At 37.4% G+C, this 18799-nt stretch overlaps 1 protein-coding gene across 1 annotated transcript in view; it reads right to left on the reverse strand.

The window, feature by feature from the left end:
- The window catches only part of FSTL5 (follistatin like 5), a 525582-nt gene that overhangs the window by 494447 nt on the left and 12336 nt on the right, over nucleotides 1-18799 (reverse strand). The gene's annotated exons all lie outside the window — the stretch shown is intronic.

Raw genomic sequence — 18799 nt, forward strand, 5'->3', positions numbered from 1 at the left:
GGAATGTAGGTTTGGGGTCATATTACTGAGAACGTGAAGAAGGCATGAGATAAAAGTCTGAGCCTGCTGCTCAAACACATATAGACCATGGATTGGAAAAAAGAGATGCTGTTGGCCTCATTGTGGAGAATGGGAGGATGACATTTGCTTAGGAAAGAGCAGTGCCAAGGGTCCAGAATAGTTATCTGCAAAGAGGGAGCTGGAGCACAAACTTAATAGTAAAACTAATGGGAGACCTTCCTGGGTGAAAACATGGTGAAGCCTTGATAGCAGGGTAACCATGAAACCCTAGAAATGATTGGGGAAGTCCAGAGTGAAGACTTTATTTAATACTACTAATAAATGAAACTCCAGCAGGGAAGACTGGTGTGAAACATAACATTGTGTTTGAGACTTTATTGAGCTGAGCCATTGAGGAATGGAAAACTCAGACATGGTGGCACACAGAGATGAGGAATATATGGTAACCCTCCTGCACTGCTGTGATAGGCCTCAGTGAATTACTACTGCATCGGAGCAAGGAGGAATTGTGACATGGAGGTGTGTTTCTGAGTTATAATGCCTTCAGGGGTAGTGCACCCACCCTTTATTGAGACTGTGCCTAAAGGCACAATGTAGCACAACTTTTTTTTCTGTTACAGCTTTTCTGTCATCAGTTGCATTCAGCTCACTGCAAAAATGAGTATTAATATCACAGTAGTATTGCATAAATCATGTAGATTTCTGCAAACTTATTTACCTTATTCTGACTAATAAAGAAAGAGGCAGTGAGAGAGAAAGAGAAATCTCTCATCTGGTAAGCTTACACTCATCTGGTAAGATTACACCTGCAAAATCATTGATGACGTGAGAAATGTTTGCTTAAAACTGCTGCCTAATGTAAAAAGACCTATGTGCAGCAGGTTGCAAATAGATCTTAAAGGATTTAAGCACCCCCAGCTAGTGTTAGGTCCATCTGCCCTGATTAGCACCTATGGGTGAAAGGAGCTGACAAGCAGTTTCTATTTTTACCTTATCTTTAAATTCCAGGAACCTCATTTCACTAAATCATCACTTTCTAGTCAGATTGTAAAGCAATCTCCCACTGTTTATTCATTTTAAATCTAGATCTACTAACTCAAGAGTATTGCTCTAAGACGGCTACTGTCCTGATCACTCTACTTGACCTTTATCACTGCTTTCCCCCACACCCCAACTTATTGATATAGAAAAAGGCATGCTGAGGCTATTTTGCATTATTTGAAAACTGGATGCAGAGATGCCCATAGAAAACAAAACACTATTACTCTGGCTGTTTCTGCAACCTTTGTATTTATCACAATTTATAAACCAACCAAATGAATACATTTATTTTTCAGAACCTCAGATAATACTATTGACTCCCTCATTTAAAGTTTTACCAAATGATAGTATGATATTCAGCAGGCTAAAATCATCAAGCTGACTGTAAGGCCTGAATCTGCCATGTAATATTCCTCCTTCTCATACTTAAGTGGATTTCAATATGAATTTTGGATTTATCTTTCCTTATAGGATCAGTCCCTGCAAAGATGGTGGCAGTGCCCCCCAAACTTCCTCGCAGCCCAATATGGCATTGCAACTCTGCCCCACCTTAATTTCTCCAAGTGGAGCTGCAATAGATTCAGTTTAAAACTCCCAGGGAAAGGAGAAGTCAACACATATCAACACAATATCATGATCTTTTTTTAATCAGACTTCAAGACAGGCCTTATTGTAACAAACACTTCATCAGGGTTCCCAAACTTACAGTCCATATCAAGAGTTATGCTTATTTGCTGGTGCCTGAGAGATCAGCTGCCACCAAATTGCAACCTACTTGGCTTCTATTAATTAATTAATTTCCCCTGCCCTACTTCCTGCTCTTGTTCATATGATTCAGTGCCCATGGCAGAGCTCAATCTCCTTGATTATCCCCAGGCTGCAGGCTTCCGTCTGACCCTTAAATGGTTAGTATGCTTTTTAACCATATGCTGTTTCACAGCCACTAATTGTACTGAAGTGAAGAAAATGGTTACAAACACGTTTGTTTGTAAAGATTGACCCTGGCTAAATCCATTATCCAGTGCAGTTTTACAGAGAACTGTGGTACAGTTTACTGTTTTCAATAGATCTGCCTACAGGAGCGAGAAGCAATCTTCCCAACAGCAGTCCATAAGTAGCTCCTCTTTTTCACTAAGGCTGGAATTCACTTAGAGTGACCAGAAGTTCCGATTTGATAGGGACAGTCCAGATATTCTGGACTTTGTCTTATATAGGTGCCTATTACCCCCCACCCTTGTCCCGATTTTCTTGACTGCTGTCTGGTCACCCGAAATTCTCTTCAGTTGAGATGACCAGTGCAAAGCTCTCCACACTAAGTGCCATTTAAGATCATAACAATAAGATCTTAAGGATTAGCGGTGTATATGTTTCACTTGGGCAAATATAGAATATGACCATCACCACTACATGGATTTCTATAACCAGCTCCTGTACTGAATTGATTATCTCCTAGTTTAAGTTGGGAAAGCTCCTGAACTGAGCAGGAACAGCTTGGTTATGGCCCTGGAGCGGAACGTGTTTTGTAAAGAGTGGTCCAACAGAGCTGAATTATTACTGTTAGTGCTTGTTATTGTCCTAAAATTTAACTGCTCAACCAATAAAAACATGCTTTCAGCATGGAAGTACCTGTCTGTGCATGAGTAGCATGAGGATTTTTCTACACATCACTACTGAGAAAGAAATAAGGTACTGTGACAAGGCTAATATGCTGTACTCTCACATGTATAATAATAAACACCTGAAAAAGTGAGGTAACCACTGGGGATTTGTACAGTAAATATCTCCAGAGTACCAGTGACATATCCTAGATTTGGGTAGCATATTAAAAAGTTAAAGGGATTTTGAGAAATGAGATTTCAAGACCACCAATTATTATTCAGGGTAATAGGGGACTGATTTAACAGGTATACAATTACCTTCTCCAGCCTGTGAGTTCCTAAAACTCTTGATCTTTACACAATTTCTAAAAAGGATTTTTCTCCTGGAGAACATTATCTTTTTTCTCCCAAAAAATCACAAATGCATTTTTGCTACACAACCTCCATTGACATTAATGGGAGTAATTAGACTAAAATCCCATTCTGCTCTCAAAATTTTGGAGTGGGGTTTTGATTTTAATTTTCTACAAAATCACATAATGTGTTGCATTTCATTATTCATCCTATTTAAAGCACATTCTGATCTTATCAAAAAAGATGTATTTTTTGTTCCTTGCTCATTTTAAAAAATGTAGTGAGACACAAGAAAAATCTGAGGGAAGGAGGAAAATTAGGAAAATATAGACATATTACAGCTTTATTGTCAATCACCTTCTCACAAACCAAGAATGTAAGTAATACTTAGGCTGTTTGGGGACATAATTATTGATCAGACTTTAGCGTATCCTGTGGTATTGATTAGAAACCAGATTCTGAGGAATTTTCTAGAAATAATATACTGCTTTTACCATTCATCTTAAAAGGCCAGATAAGGTAACGTTGCAAAGAAAAACAGAAGTGGGTGATATGAATATTAATCAGTTTCATCTGCCCTTTGGTAAAATGCTTGACCAAATATTTGAGGGATAGGCTCATTCTAACTTCAGACTTGATGAAAGATAATATTACATTGCCTACTTTGTGACATTTATGAAACTAGAGTACAAAATTATGATGGTAATTTTGTATTAAATCTCAGAAAATTCCAGATTACAATTCCAGATTATGTGATAGCTGCATATCAACGAACTTTTCAGAATGAAGTAGAAAGCAGAGCTATACAGACTACAGAGGTATTGGCAATTGACTGCAATCACCTATTACATTAATCTTTGTAATTAATTTAAAGCTTTTAGTTATTTTCTTTTAGTGTTTATGTTAAAGGAAGGAAGCTTCTTATTTTTAAAGCAAATGCAATAATAATTTAATAATACAACTGAAAATCAATTGTAATTGTTCTAAATATATTAAGCATTAAAGTATATATTATTCATCTTGCCTTTTTAGAAGACCGGCATATCAAATTTTTAACAGCCGTCAGCTTTTCATCTGTTTTTCCTGAACACATCACATCTGATTTTAATTTAGCAGGAATTGCTAAAGTATGTAGACTTTCTTTTTTCAGAGCACAGACACTTGTTCTGCAGTGACATCCCTGTATTGGTTCTGATCTCCTGTCAGACTCTCATTGTTTCTATGATGAGGTCTTCTTTTTGCTGGGTTTTTCTCAGCTCCTCTTTTTCCATTTCTTCATTTGTACCTTGGGAATTATTTTGTATACCTTGGAAACGTGTCTTTACCACCTTTACCCATGCGTATATTCATGCAGTGTTCTCACTTTTGTTTTGATCAGTTCTCGTAACATCCATGTCAGCGATCAGCTTCTTGCTTTACTTCATATGATGACAGCTGATAATATGATAAAAAAAAGACTGCACTTCTTTACAATAGGCTAATGTAGTGGTTTGACACCAGCTCTGCATAACCTAACTTTAGCTCAACAGTAGTTCCAAGTTTCCCGAATTTATGAGGTTGCAGAACTCAGAAGTGGCACTCTTAAGGTCTCAGAAGCAAGTACTCTCTGAGTATGCTCTGACAGCTTATCCATGAAGAAGCTTTAATGTTAGCTGAAACATAGGAAGCCATTCATCAGCCAGGCTGACTGAGTTCAAGATTGCTTAAATGTCTTATAAAATCGCAACCATTTCAAATTGCATTGGGTTGAAAGGTGGTATAAAAAAGTATTAGTATGAATTCAATTTATGAAAAACAGGGTTTAAATCCATTAATGTTGTTGAAGTTGTAGAACTGCTGAAAACCTGATCACAAGTTATCTTTAAATATTTTTATTTTTGTCAAAAAGTTACAGCCAAATCCTGAAGCCAGTGGCAAAAGGCAGTAGAATCAGGATATAGACCCAGATTCAGCATGCTTAAGACACACCGATTTCAGGTGGACTTAATCACATGCTTAAGCTTTTGTTGTTCTTTTTTTGCCCCTTTTCTATCTGGAGTCAGCGATTATATCTCCTTCATATTCATCTGACATTTTCCCTTTCTTAAGAATATAATTGAACAAACTTTAAAGATATTTGATGCTTTTCCTTACCAGTAACTGAAACAGATCTACTGATACTTGATCCAGCCAGGTGCTTCTTTTTCATTTTCCTAAATGCCTCTGCAATCTCTTCCTCCTGTATACAATCTGTCATGCCCCAGTTTGGGTTACATGTTCTCAATTCCACTCTTGGGTTCTCCTTATTCATCACTCTTTCAAAATAATCACTCCAAACTTTGTTGATTGATTCACCATTCATTTACAAAATACTATATTCATTTCTACTCTAAGCAAACTCGTTCACATCCCTCATCATTTTTTCTCTTGCTTTGGTGAGTTTATAGATGGCCTTCTGTCCCTTGTGTCCTCATAGTCGGTTATATAGCTCCGAATCCACATGAGCTCCAAGTGCAATGCAGTGGCAAGAAAGGCTAATGCAATCCTTGGATGGGGTAACAGGGGAACAGGGGAATAGTGAGTAGGTGATTTTACCTCCTTATATGGCATTAGACAGACTAATACTGGAATACTTTGTAAATTCTGGTGTACATATTTTACAAAGGATGTTGAAAAATTAGAGGGGACAAAAAATAGACACAAAAATTACTCAAGGGCTGGAAAAAATGCCTTACAATGAGAGACACAAAGAGCTCTCTCAAAAAAATCAAGGGGTGAGTTAATGACAGTGTGTAAGTACTTTTATAGAGAGTAAATACTGAATACTAAAGGCTTTTTCATCTAGCAGAGAAAAGCATATAAAACACTATGTCTAGAAGTTGAAGCCAGAAAATTCAATTTAGAAAGATTTTTTTTCTTTTTTTTAAACAGGGACAGTCATTAACCTTTGTAACAAACCACTGGAACAAACTACGAAGGATGTGGTGAATTCTCCATCTCTTGCTGTCTTCACATCAAGACTGGATGCCTTTCTAGAACATATGTTTAAGTCTACCACAAGTTATTGGTTCGATAGAGGGGTAACTGGGTGACATTCTATGGTCTGTGTTATACAGAAGATCATAGTAATGATCTCTTTTGGCCTTAAAATCTGTGAATCTTTGAATCAATAGAAACAGGATCAGACTTTTAGTCCTTAACATTTTCTTGTACTAATGTTGTAATGATCATTCATTTAAATTGGACTTTGATGAACAGTATCATATTAATACCAATCCAACTAATCAGGACACATTATAACATCAACATGGTTTTGATGGGTATGTTGTTCTATGGAGATCTGTTGGAGGAAAATGATCAAAACAATATACTAATGAAGACTATGTAGAAGATTCAACAATGTTAATTAATCAATATTACATAATGCTAAATTATGTACCACATCCTGCAAATTGGGTGCATTCAAAGAGTAAAGTCCTACTCAAAATGAGTAAGAATCAGTGGCAGAATCAGTCCCTATAATAAAAAAAAAGTTTTGCAATGTGAGTATAGTAAAACTTCAGTACAATAGCTCATGTTATCATGGCTAGTTATACTACTCTTAAAAAAAATCAGACAAATAATATAGAAAACTGTTATGATTGTGACCCTCAAAAATGTAGTGAAATTGTAAAGTAAGGTTGTAAAGCACTGTTAGAGGCAAATCTGTATTCAATCCTTCCTGCAGCAATTGAGTGTGAGTTTTGTAAGAGGAAGACTCTCATAAGAAAGGCAGGATTTGTCCTTTCATGCACACTCCATAGGTCATAGTGTTGAACACAGTAAGTGAGAAAAAAATGTAACCCCATGTACATGACAGCCTTTATCAATGTCTATGAAAAAGTTCTGCTCTCATACAGAGGCTCTGACACCATTTTCCACTCTCTCACTCCAAAAAACTTTTCCATCCCCTTGCAGCATTCTGTCTTCCTAGTCTGCTGTGTGTTGGATGTCCCAGTGTTGTTTTGCAGTCCCCACTTAAGAAAAAAAATTCTGGATATAGAAGCTCTGCTTTCTCATTGGGATCATCCTAATGTCACTTATGACATACTGTTCTCTGAATATTTTTGTCTGGCTCCTCACTATCCCAGAGTCTCTTTGCTCCACCGGGAAAACATAGGACATGAATCACATAAAAATGCCCGTACAGACAAACCTGTCTCTGCACAGGAAGAGGAGGAGAAAAGGAGACTGGGCCCTGCCACTCCACTGAATGTGAGCCCATCAGCAGTTGCAGGCCACCTTTCCCCCTCTCTAACCCAGCCCACAGTCTGAATAATCCATTCTAGGATGGAGCATGGAACCCTGTTCCCAAACCAACCAGCACCATAACCTGGGGAATCCCATTCTGTCCAACAGCCCAGGGAGACCCACTGCTACAGATGACTCAGCTGCTTAAAAAATTAAATAAAATCTGTTTTCCAATCAACTAACCAGCCCTTAATGAGAGGGGACCAGTTGTCTCCTGATTAACCACACCCCCCTCCCAAACACACAGGATTTGCTCACAACCACAATGCTGCCAGCAGAGAACTTGAAGAAATCAATGCATGTCCTGTGGGAACAGTGAGAAGTGATTTGGGGCAGAAGCTTAGGTGAGGAGAGAAGAGTAAACAAGACTAAAGATCTTCAGAGAGCATGAATTACAGTATGTATTTATGACTCAGTTTTAGGCTGGTGGGACTGAACTTGCACTGTCTTACAGCAGTAGTATTGTAGCATTGTAACAGATTTATAATGTACATTTAAGGCATTGATGAAATGCCAGATTTATTTATAAAAATTACAGCCTGGATTATTGGTTGTTTTCCCCAAAGTATGTACTTCACCATGCCCTAAATGTTTGATGTTTGAGGGGAAAAGTAAGAAAACGGGGCTTGTTAGAATTATTTTTTTTTCATATTTTGTTATAATGTCCAGAGTGTATGAATCCAAGAAAAGAATTATAATTAGCCGCTAAAATTAACCACTAATGGATCATTAAGCAGCCATGCTTTAATATAAACTAACACAAATATTTATTGCTGTGACACTTGATTTAGGAAGTATGTGCTATCTGTAGTAATACTTAACTAGCTGTGGGGAATTCAGACAAGGAAGAGCAATGTGGTTCAGATACAAAAAAAATCTTCTTAATTCCTCAGCTATATTTAGAATTGAGCTCTAACTGAACATTTTTGAAGTTCATAATGTCTGGATTTTTAGCTTTGTTTTAATATCTTGGAGTGTTCATTAGTAAACTTCATAGGGAAACCCTAGTCTCCTTTTAAGCTTTGGATACCATGATAGTGGATGCATAACTGAAAAGGACAAAGAAAAGAACAAAATAGAACATAACACTTACTACTTTCAGTCAAAATATCATTAGAATATCTGGTTTCCTGGTGTTTCAGCTCTGACTAGAACTACAAGGAGCTTTCACTTCCCCCCTTAAGATTTTGAGCCCAGTTATCTGGAGGGAGGAGGTTAGTGAAATTTAGAAGGGAGATTAGTAGTTAAAAATGCTGCAGTTTCATTATTGTATGGCTGGGTAGAATTGGAGATAGTGATGAGGATGGTGCTCTTGGTTGAGGAGATTGGCTGTGGAACAAGTTAGCAAAGACAATTGGATTAATCCAGAATCTGACTAATTATGCAATTACCACCATAAATGGGAACCGGGTGAAGAGCAGAATACTCCATGAAGTCTCACAAGGACTTCACAATACAGGTCTACTTGTGCAGTACTTAGATACTGCAGTGATGGATACTAGAGAAAATGCTGAGAAAGACAGAAGTAATTCATTCCTGGATATTGGTAGATTAGAAATAACATTAAAACTAAGATCAAGGTGAAATGATATCCAATCTGTCCCTGGCAAATCTTTCATTCACTTCAATAGGGCCAGGATTTCAGATTCTTAAAAAAGCTACTAAAACGGCCAATGACAGTGTACTCATGCACACGCACACACACACACAGAATCACAGTGACTTCCCCAACAGAAACAGAGTTATCCATCAGAAACTTTTCTTGATAGGGGAAAATTAATTTCCGTGCCAGTATTTAACATCCTGGGTGGTAACACCATTCATTTTCTCACATAGATTGGACTACGGGAAGATGACATCAGACAAATCAAGAAAAGGATATAACACATCCACAGTGGGTGGGCTGCTCTGGGCCTGGTATCCAGAATGACCAGCTGGGTGTCAGATTCAGACAGAAGGAAACCAATGATTTTCCAGGTTTCATATTAATAGCACAATAGTAAGTAAAGCCAAAAGAAGGCTGATGCTTGATTATTAATTTTGAGCAACTGAGAAAAACTTTTGTTTTGATGGTATGCACCATTCTACCTTTTTATCTGTCAAAAGGAATACACTTAGTGTTTTGTTCAGCAGATAAACTTAATTCCTCTACTAGAGGTATGAGGAGTGCTCTGAGTGTTGGATTATCCGTTGCAGTATATGTCATGAGAATTGTTCCGGCCACCACCACAATGGTGACAAAAAGTGGAGGAGCAGGCAAAATAAAAAACAAAACATTAAATCTTTGAATTACCTGTGAATGTTTGGGGATGAAGAGATGGCACTCAAAGAGGGACTCATCTCCCTATTGTCTGAGAATATAGTGTTGGATGGCTGTGGCTCTTGGAAGCTGGAAAGATCATGCAGACGTGTTCCATGCCTCATACAATGTATTTTTTTTAAATAAATACTGCCATTAATGCTATTAACAATTCAAAAATCTATTTAAAATCAATTTGTTTGGCAGGTAAAATAGAAATTAACAGTTAACTTTAAAATAAAGGATGATACAATATAGCATTCTAAAATCTACTCTTAAAATTATCAAGGGATGAATGCTGCTGAGAATTCTTCAGTTCTGGTATTATTAGAGTCTATGTGGATGAAGAAATGTGCTCCCACCTTACAAATAGATAAGGTTTCTGCTGTCCAGTAATATTTTTCATCACTTACACTACTGAAAGAGACCATGGAGGTAATTTTGAGTTTACAATTTATCTATGTTCCAACAAAATACACTGCTAACATATCACAGGTTCGTTTCAAACTACATATACAGGGACAGTGCAACTAGTCAGTCAAGAAGAAGGATATATGGGGGAGGACATTTGAATTCAAACCCTTAGAAAATACTTGATTCAAAACAGAGATGTTGCCTGATCCAAAATAGAGATCTCTGCGAAGCCCACAGTAAAACTAAAAACAAGTAAAGATAAAAATATCCGCTGATGTAAGATTTTTAAAAACTCTTCAGAATAGCTAGAAGATGGCAGATCTACCTTGTAGCACTGATTTAGAGGCCTACAAGCCTCAGTTTTGTGTGAGTGGGACAAAGTATGGTAATTAAAGCTGGTAGAAAACTTAGAGGGTTTTTCCAGCAAAATTTGATAACATTTTTGATAAATAATTTTTGGAATCATTTTGTGACCAATGCTGCTGGTAACAATATCCTGGAAAAAAATCATAGCAATAAGAATGCCTCATTATAAACTCCTGTGTAGCCATGGATACCAAATTAGGCAGGTTAGTCCCTGAGGTTATTACTCAGAAACCCACATGAATATAATGTATCAGGTATCAGTGCTGAGTGAAAGGGACCTTATGAAGCAGGGAATAAAAATGATTAAACTTACTATATTATTACTTACTCCTAGCAATAATTGAAGGGAAAAAAAAAACACTCACCACAAAATTGAAGTCTTGGAAAAATGGGCATGCGGTAAAAATGGGCATGCATGTTTGTTGGAGGTCCCAAAGGCACTGAGAATGAGTCCTTAATTGCATTTCTTCAATTAATTCTTAAGGCTCCTTAGGGAAATACATGAAAAATCTAGTATATATTGAGGGAGTTCATATACTCCCAAAAAGGACTTCAGTTGACAGTAAAGGCTAAAAGGAAACCATCGTTTTTATTATCTGACTTCATATAGTGAAGACAATGGGACTACTGGCACATGCTTACAATTAAGCACATGAATAAGTTTCTGTAGGACCAGGACTTCTCGCTGTGACACAGAATTAAAGAAAGAACACAAACACGATGATGTATTAACTGTTTCAATAACCACAGTATTCACTTTATGCCAATAGACTGTCATTCAATTTTTCTTAGTATAATTTGTTAATAGCATAATTAAATTTTAAGTGCAGTAATCTATGATTTAGATGTTATGACCTGTACATTTAACAGAAATCACTTAATGCTAGTTAAAGTAGTAAGATGTGACTTGTGTTTGCAATACTGTACCACTACCTTCCAGTGTTTTATATAACCATTTTGAATTATTATATTTATCAGCACCAAATGCACATATAATTGCTGGCATTTTTCTCTATATCTACAGTAAGGATAAACAAATTAAATCACTATCTCCAGTAGGGAATAAGCCATGGATTAATATATTTTTTATTCACTATATATGCAGAAACCTATTCAGAGAATCTTCATTGAAGAGTAGTGATACACAGTTCTTTTTACTTAGACATTGTAGTTTCATGTATCAATCCAAAGCTGTACCATCAATGATACCATGTTGACAACATTAATGTCAAAACCTCAAAACTTCAACAACAAACAGAATAAGTGAAAAATGTGACTCGGGTCATAAAAGCAGTTATCAGAAAGTTCACTTTGGCATACATGTAATACCTTTTCCCTCTACTTTTAGAAATATTTAACCACTTTACAGCAAGACAGGGAGTCACGAACATTTCTACTCGTAGACATTTTTAAAAAGATACTTTCAATAATCTTCAGTGAAATGCCAGGATATCTATGGCATGTTTGGCAATATAATAGCTACATGTTTCACTTTGTGTAATAATTGGAATATACTGTAATAGATTCCTCCATAGCTATATGGACCAATGTGATCATCCAATCTGATTTCCTGCACAACACAGGCCATAGCACTACCCTGAATTAATTCCTGCTTCAACTCTAGAGCACATCTTTTAAGGGGGAAAATGTCATCCAATTTTGATTTAAAAGTTACCAGTGATGGAAAAGTTCAACACAACCCTTGATAAGTTGCTCTGATGGGTATTTACTGTCACTGCAAAAAGTGTGCACCTTATTTCTAGTCTGAGTCTGTCTAGCTTCAACTTCCAGCCAATAGCTCTTGCTATAGCTTTGTCTGCTAGATTGAAGCATCTTTTCTTCCCAAATTTATGTTCTCCACATAGACTGTGATCAAATCAACCATTAAACAACCTTTTAGTTGAGAAGTTAATAAACTGAGCTCCTTGATACTCTCCCTCTAAGGCATATTTTCCCATCCCTTTAGTCGTTCATCAGCTCTTCTCTGAACTTCCTCCAATTCTTCACTATCCTCCTTGAAATGTGGACACCATAACTGGATACAGTATTCCAATTTCAGTTGCACCAGTGCCCAATGCAAGAGTAATATAACTTCCTTACTCCTAGTCAGTAACCCCATATTGATACATCCAAGGATTTCATTAATCCTTTTAGCCACAGAGTTGTGGTGGAAGCTCCCAGTCAACTGATTATCCACCATGACCCCCAAGTCTTCTTCAGAGTAACTAGTATACAGAATAATACCTTATCCTGTAGTATGGCCTACTGTCATGATCTTACAGGTCTCAGATCTTGGTCCACGGGGCTCCCAGACAACTGACATTACCCTGATTTCACACAGTGGCTTGCTACCAAGCAATTGCGAGGAAAGACCACGAAATCTGAAGCTACATCCCTGGTTCCTCCTTTCCTGACCTTTCCCTCGTCCTTGCCCCTGGTCTCTGACTTTTTGACTCCAGCTCTTATCCTTGGCTCAACTCCCAAGTCAAATCCTTGGCTTGACACTGACTCCTGCTCTAACCCTGAGGTTAGACCATTCAACCCCACTCATGACACTTACATTTTTTTTTCCTAGCTGTATAAGCTTATATTTGGCCATATTGAAACACATCTGCCTACACTCAGCTGACCAAGCAATTCAAATTGCTCTTATTAGTGTGATGCACTCTTCTTTATTTATCACTCCTTCAATGTTTGTGTCATCTGAAAGCTTTATCAGTGAGTTTATGTTTTGTCAAAGGTATAGGTAAAAAATATTAAATAGGGCCAGGAACCAATCCCTACAGGACCCCACCAGAAACACATCTGCTCCATGATTCCCTGTTTACAATTAAATTTTGAGACTTATCAGTTAGCCAGTTTTCATTAATTTAATGTGTTGTGCTGATTTTATATCATTCTGGTTTCTTAATTAAAATGTTATGCAGTACCAAGTCAAATCTATTACAGAAGTTTTTTTACATCAACAGTATTATTTTTTAATCAACCGAACTTGTAGTCTCATTCAAACCTGATGTGAAGTTAGCTTGACAAGATGTATTTTGCATTTAACCTCACATTGAGTGGCATTAATTATAATCGCCTTTTTAATTCTTGATTAACCAAGTTCTGTATATGCAGTTGCATTGTTTTTGCTGGGATTGAAGTCAGGCTGAAAGGACTATAAAATTACTCAAGTCATTCTGTTTACCTTTATTAAATACTAGCACAACAGCAGCTTTCTTCAAGTCCCCTGGAACTTCCCCAGTGTTCCAATTCTCCTTAAAAATCAACACAGGGGTCCCTCAGTAAGCTCTTTTAAAACTCTTGGATATAAGTTATCCAGATCCGGTGATTTAAAGATGTCTAACTTTTGTAGCTGCTGTTTAACATTCTTTTTAGTTGCTAGTGGGATAGAAAGTATTTCATCATCATCATCATCTGATATGCAGCCTTGCTTTCCCATCCTGAGACTTAAGTCTGCTGGGCTAAGCAGACCTGCTTCAATAAGCCTAGAGAAGCTTGAAGGATAGGCAAGAGTCATGCATTTAGGGTTCCTTTGTTATTTTAACCCATATCTTTAGCTGTGTTCCTGTGGACAAATAACATTTTGGTATTAGAAGACTGAACTGTATCCCTGCATACATTTTCTAGTTACAATCCTCTCAAGAGAGAAGACATCTACAGGGAACCAAGCCAAATTAACTCTGTTGAATGAGCTTTGGTGAGAAACAGGGACCTAAATCAAGAGTGGCAATCACAGGACTCCCTGTGACTAAACTGGAGACCTGGACTTATCACAAGGAAAGATGCACTAATGAGACTACAGAGAGTACAAGGGGTAGCATACTTTTTGGAACATGCAAAAGTGGCTGTCTGAAAAAATCCCTACATCAAACATAGAGAGACAAAAAACGTATAGGGCTTAGCAACAAAGAGGACATGCAAAGAGCAGCCTGGAATAGGTAGGGATGGTGAAGTTTGTTCATGTTCTAAGCGATGTCTGATATTGCAAGAAGGTTTCAGATTCAGATAGGATATGAATATATGCACTAGCTTTTTCCCAGATATAAAACAGAAATATTTAAATAGGTAAGCAAATGACAGACTTTTAGAAGTAAAAGTGAGAAAGAAGTAATGATATATCTGGCAATACTACATGATTGACTATCATTAATAAAAGTGTTGACTGCTGTAGCAGTTACGAAACTCTAGTGCCAGCCTTATTTAAAGACAGAGAAAATTACCAGCTTGCATCTTTGAAAATCTATTTGATGTTATGAATATCCCTTTCTCCTTCAGCTTTGCAACTGAATCAGCATTTTTGTAGAGGTGCATCTATACTCTATTGAATGGAATACACTAATTGAAATGAATGAAGCAGTCCTAGTCCAGTAGGAAAGATTAGAAAGGCAAAGGCACAAAATGAGCTCAAACTAGCTATGGGAATAAAGGGAAACAAGAAGACTTTTTATCAATACATTAGAAGCAAGAGGAAGACCAAGGACAGGGTAGACCCACTGCTCAGTGAGGAGGGAGAAACAGTAGCTGGAAACTTGGAAATGGCAGAGATGCTTAATGACTTCTTTGTTTCGGTCTTCACTGAGAAGTCTGAAGGAATGTCTAACATACTGATTGCTTATGGGAAAGGGGTAGGTTTAGAAGATAATATAAAATAAGAGCAAGTTAAAAATCACTTAGAAAAGTTAGATGACTGCAAGTACCAGGGGCCTGAGAAATGCATCCTAGATACTCAAGGATGATAGAGGAGGTATCTGATCCTCTAGCTATATCTTGGAAAGCCATAGGGAGACGGAAGATCCAGAAATGGAAGGGCAAAATATAGTCCGCATCCTAAAAGGAAAAAAAAACAACCCAGAAACTACAGACCAGTAGTTTAATTCTGTGCCAGGAAGATACACGGGCAAGAATAGATCTCTGCAACACACTGGAACGGGTAAGGGATAGGAATGAGCCAGCATGGATTGTAAAGAACAAATCATGTAAACCAATCTGATGCTTCTCTTTGACGATAACGAGTCTTTGGATAAGGAGAAGCAGTGGATGTGGTATCACAACAATTAGTAAGGCATGTAACAGTCTCCATGATATCCCTTATCGAGAAACTTAGGCAAATAAATTTCGAGCTCGGGCTACTATAAGGCGGGTGCATAACTGCGCGATAACCGGACTAAGAGATTATAAATGGCTTCCCAAATCCGGCCTAGGAAAGGTATACCAGGGGTCCTGCAGGTCGTTGATTGGACCGGCTCTGTTCAATATCTTCACAACGACGTAGAGTTGGCATAGAAAGAACGCTATTAAGTTTGTGGAATACCGAAACTGGGAGGGATGCAGACTGCTTGGAGGACAAGGGCAAATCAAAAGAACTCGGACACCTTGAGAAATGGTCTAGGTAAATTGGAATGAAGTTCAACAAAGACAAATGCCAAAGGCTCCCTTAGAAAGGAACAGACAGTTCACCACATAACGAATGGGAAAGAGTCTAGGAAGAAGTATGAACGAAAGAGATCTAGAGGTATAGTGACCACAAGCAAATATGAGTAACAGTGTCGATACTGGAAAAAAAACCAATGTGAATCTGGATCATTAACAGTGGTGTTTGTAAACAAGACACGAGAAGTCATCTTCCGCTCTACCCCTGTAGCGCCTCTAAACTGAATTTGTGTCAGTTCTGCACACCACATTCCAAAGAAAGATGTGTGAGAAATGAGAGGGCCAGGAGAAGCAACAAGAATGATAAAGGTTGAGAACATGACCTATGAAGGAAGGCGAAAGAATTGGGTTATTATGGAAAAGAGAAGACTGACAGGGACATGAATACAGTTTCAGGTATCTAAAAGAGCGTCATCGAGAGAACGTTTCACCTTAGTTCTCTAATTAACAAACATGGCTAAACTGCAGAAGGGAATTTAGGTGGACATCTAGGGATAAAGTTCCTAAACTGTCAGGTGGTTTGGACACTTGGAATAATTGCCTAGGGATGTTGTGGAATTCCATCTCTGGAGATTTTAAAGTAGGTAGATTAAATGTCTATCAGGGATGGTCTAGACAGTATTTGGTCCTGCCATGAGGGCAGGGGACTGGACTCGATGACCTCTCGAGGTCCCTTCCAGTCCTAGAGTCTATGAGTCTATGAGTATTGGCTGAGACTCTAACACAAGAGTTAGCAATTTTGTCAGATTCAGTGACAAAATGTTAGGCATAATGAAAAGGATAGAACTTGTTCAAATACACTTGGAACTCACTAAACATATAGTTTAAAATATACTAAACGCTGAAAATCTGTGTCCTTGAAAAATTATTTTCCAGTGATGTCTGAAAATTATTTAGATTGTTATCTACATAATTTCCCAATATGCAAATACTCTTAGAATGTAGGTTAGATATCAATAAAGTCTTTCTGAAAGTATGATATTAGACAATGGAATAATTTCCAAAGACTTTGGTGGAAACTCATCATTGGAGATATTTAAAACTGAAGAGGAAAAACACATTTAAAAAGTACCTTAGAGAATAATCCTTCAGTAACAAGAATTTACTGCAAGGAGCTGTGTGTTGGTTCTTGGGGCATGCAGGAATGAGTGCCATCTTATTCCCCCCTGTGTCCAGTGAAAGGGAGTCTTTTTGTGATAGCTGGGTGTCAGTTCCCTGACACCTCCAGTCTCTCAGCCAGTCAAACACCCTCCTCTGGGCTATGCCAACCCACTTCACCTAGTGATATCCCCTGTGATATCCAGCTCCTGACACTGGCTACTCACAGAATTTCCAGATCTTCTCCACCCAAAGATGCAGTGTACCCCAGTTTTACCTTATTTCCCTGCTCCTGTAAACCACAAAGCACTTGTGAGCATGTATAATAAAACAAAAGTAGGTTTATTTAAGAAAGAATAAAGATTTAAGTAGAAGTGACAGAAAGTGATGGAAACAACTGGTTACATTACAAAACAAAATCAAACACTAAACTTGTCCAACAATTCGCAATAGTTACATTTCCTATATAATAAATATATAGTCTATGTACTTATAGACTATCTAAATATGTAACTTCCCCCACAAACTTCAGTCCACTGCAGAGCTGGCTGGTTTCAACAGAACCAGAATCCAACATTCCTGGAAATCCCTTGGACGTCCTTAGTGAATGAATCCATAATGCCTTTCCCTACACTCTGCTGTACTGAAATAGTAAAGGGCTTTCTATAGATACCTTATATGTTACTCTTTATTGATAAATATCTTGGTAAGACATGTTTTGTGCAATGAGTTTACCAGGTCTGAGGAGAGAGTTGTCTGCAAAGAATAGGGGAGCATTTGCCAAGAGGTCTCTGTATTACAGGGATGACCTGGGTAAGTGTAGGCTGGTTAACCTACAAGATGAAATCATACAACAGCTGATATGGTAATTCAATCAATGAAGAATTGAAGGATAATGGAATATTTAATACCATTCAAGATGGTTTTATGGCAAATAGGTCTTGTCAAAGAAAACTTGTTACTGGTTTTTTAGGAGATTTCAAATTTTGTCATGGTAATTGACAAAATACTCAGATTTATGACTATATCAAATTAATGTAATACATATTAAATGGATTAAAAAGCAATTTCAAAATATAGTAATATATCATCAAATGGGTATATTTCTAATAGGGTCCTGTAGGAATCTGTTCTTGGCTTAATGCTATGCAATATCTTTATCATTGTTCTGGGGGAAAATATAAAATTATTGCAGGTAAATTTTGCAGATGACATGAAGAATGATAGAGTGGTAAATAAATTTAAGAAAAAAGAACAATTTAGTTTTTCAGAGTGATCTGAATCATTGGTAAACTGGGTGCAATCAACCATTTTCATGCAGCCCAAAGCTAAGTCATTCATACAAAGCATATAGGTCAAATTTACATGACAGAGTACTGTATATTGGAAAAATGTGACAGTAAAAAGGACATTGGGGGTCGTGGTGAATAATTAAGTGAATATGTTCGCCCAATGAGATTCTATGACTAAAAGGGTAACACAATTCTTTTATGCAGGGGAATGTCAAATAGGAGTCAGGGATGGGGGGTGATGTTACTTCTATTTGCACTATGAGAGACCATTTCTGAAACGGTGTGTCAGTTTCTCACATCCACATTCAAAGAGAAGGTTAACAGGTGATATGATCATAGTCAAGGTACCTACATAGCGAGAAGATTTCTGATACTAGAGGGCTTCAGAAGACAAAGACATAACAAGCGACAATGGCTGGAAGTTGAGGCTAGACAAATTCCAATGGGAAATAAGACTAAAAAAATAATAATTAAAGTAATTGACCAGTGAAACAAGAAGATGATGCATTCTCCATCACTTGAAGTCTTTAAATCTAGACAATGTCTTCAAACAGATATGCTCTACTTAAACCATAAAAATTATGGGCTTGATATAGGAATTACTGTGAAAC

This window comes from Chelonoidis abingdonii, chromosome 5 (assembly GCF_003597395.2).
Source record: "Chelonoidis abingdonii isolate Lonesome George chromosome 5, CheloAbing_2.0, whole genome shotgun sequence".
Lineage (NCBI taxonomy): Eukaryota > Metazoa > Chordata > Testudines > Testudinidae > Chelonoidis > Chelonoidis abingdonii.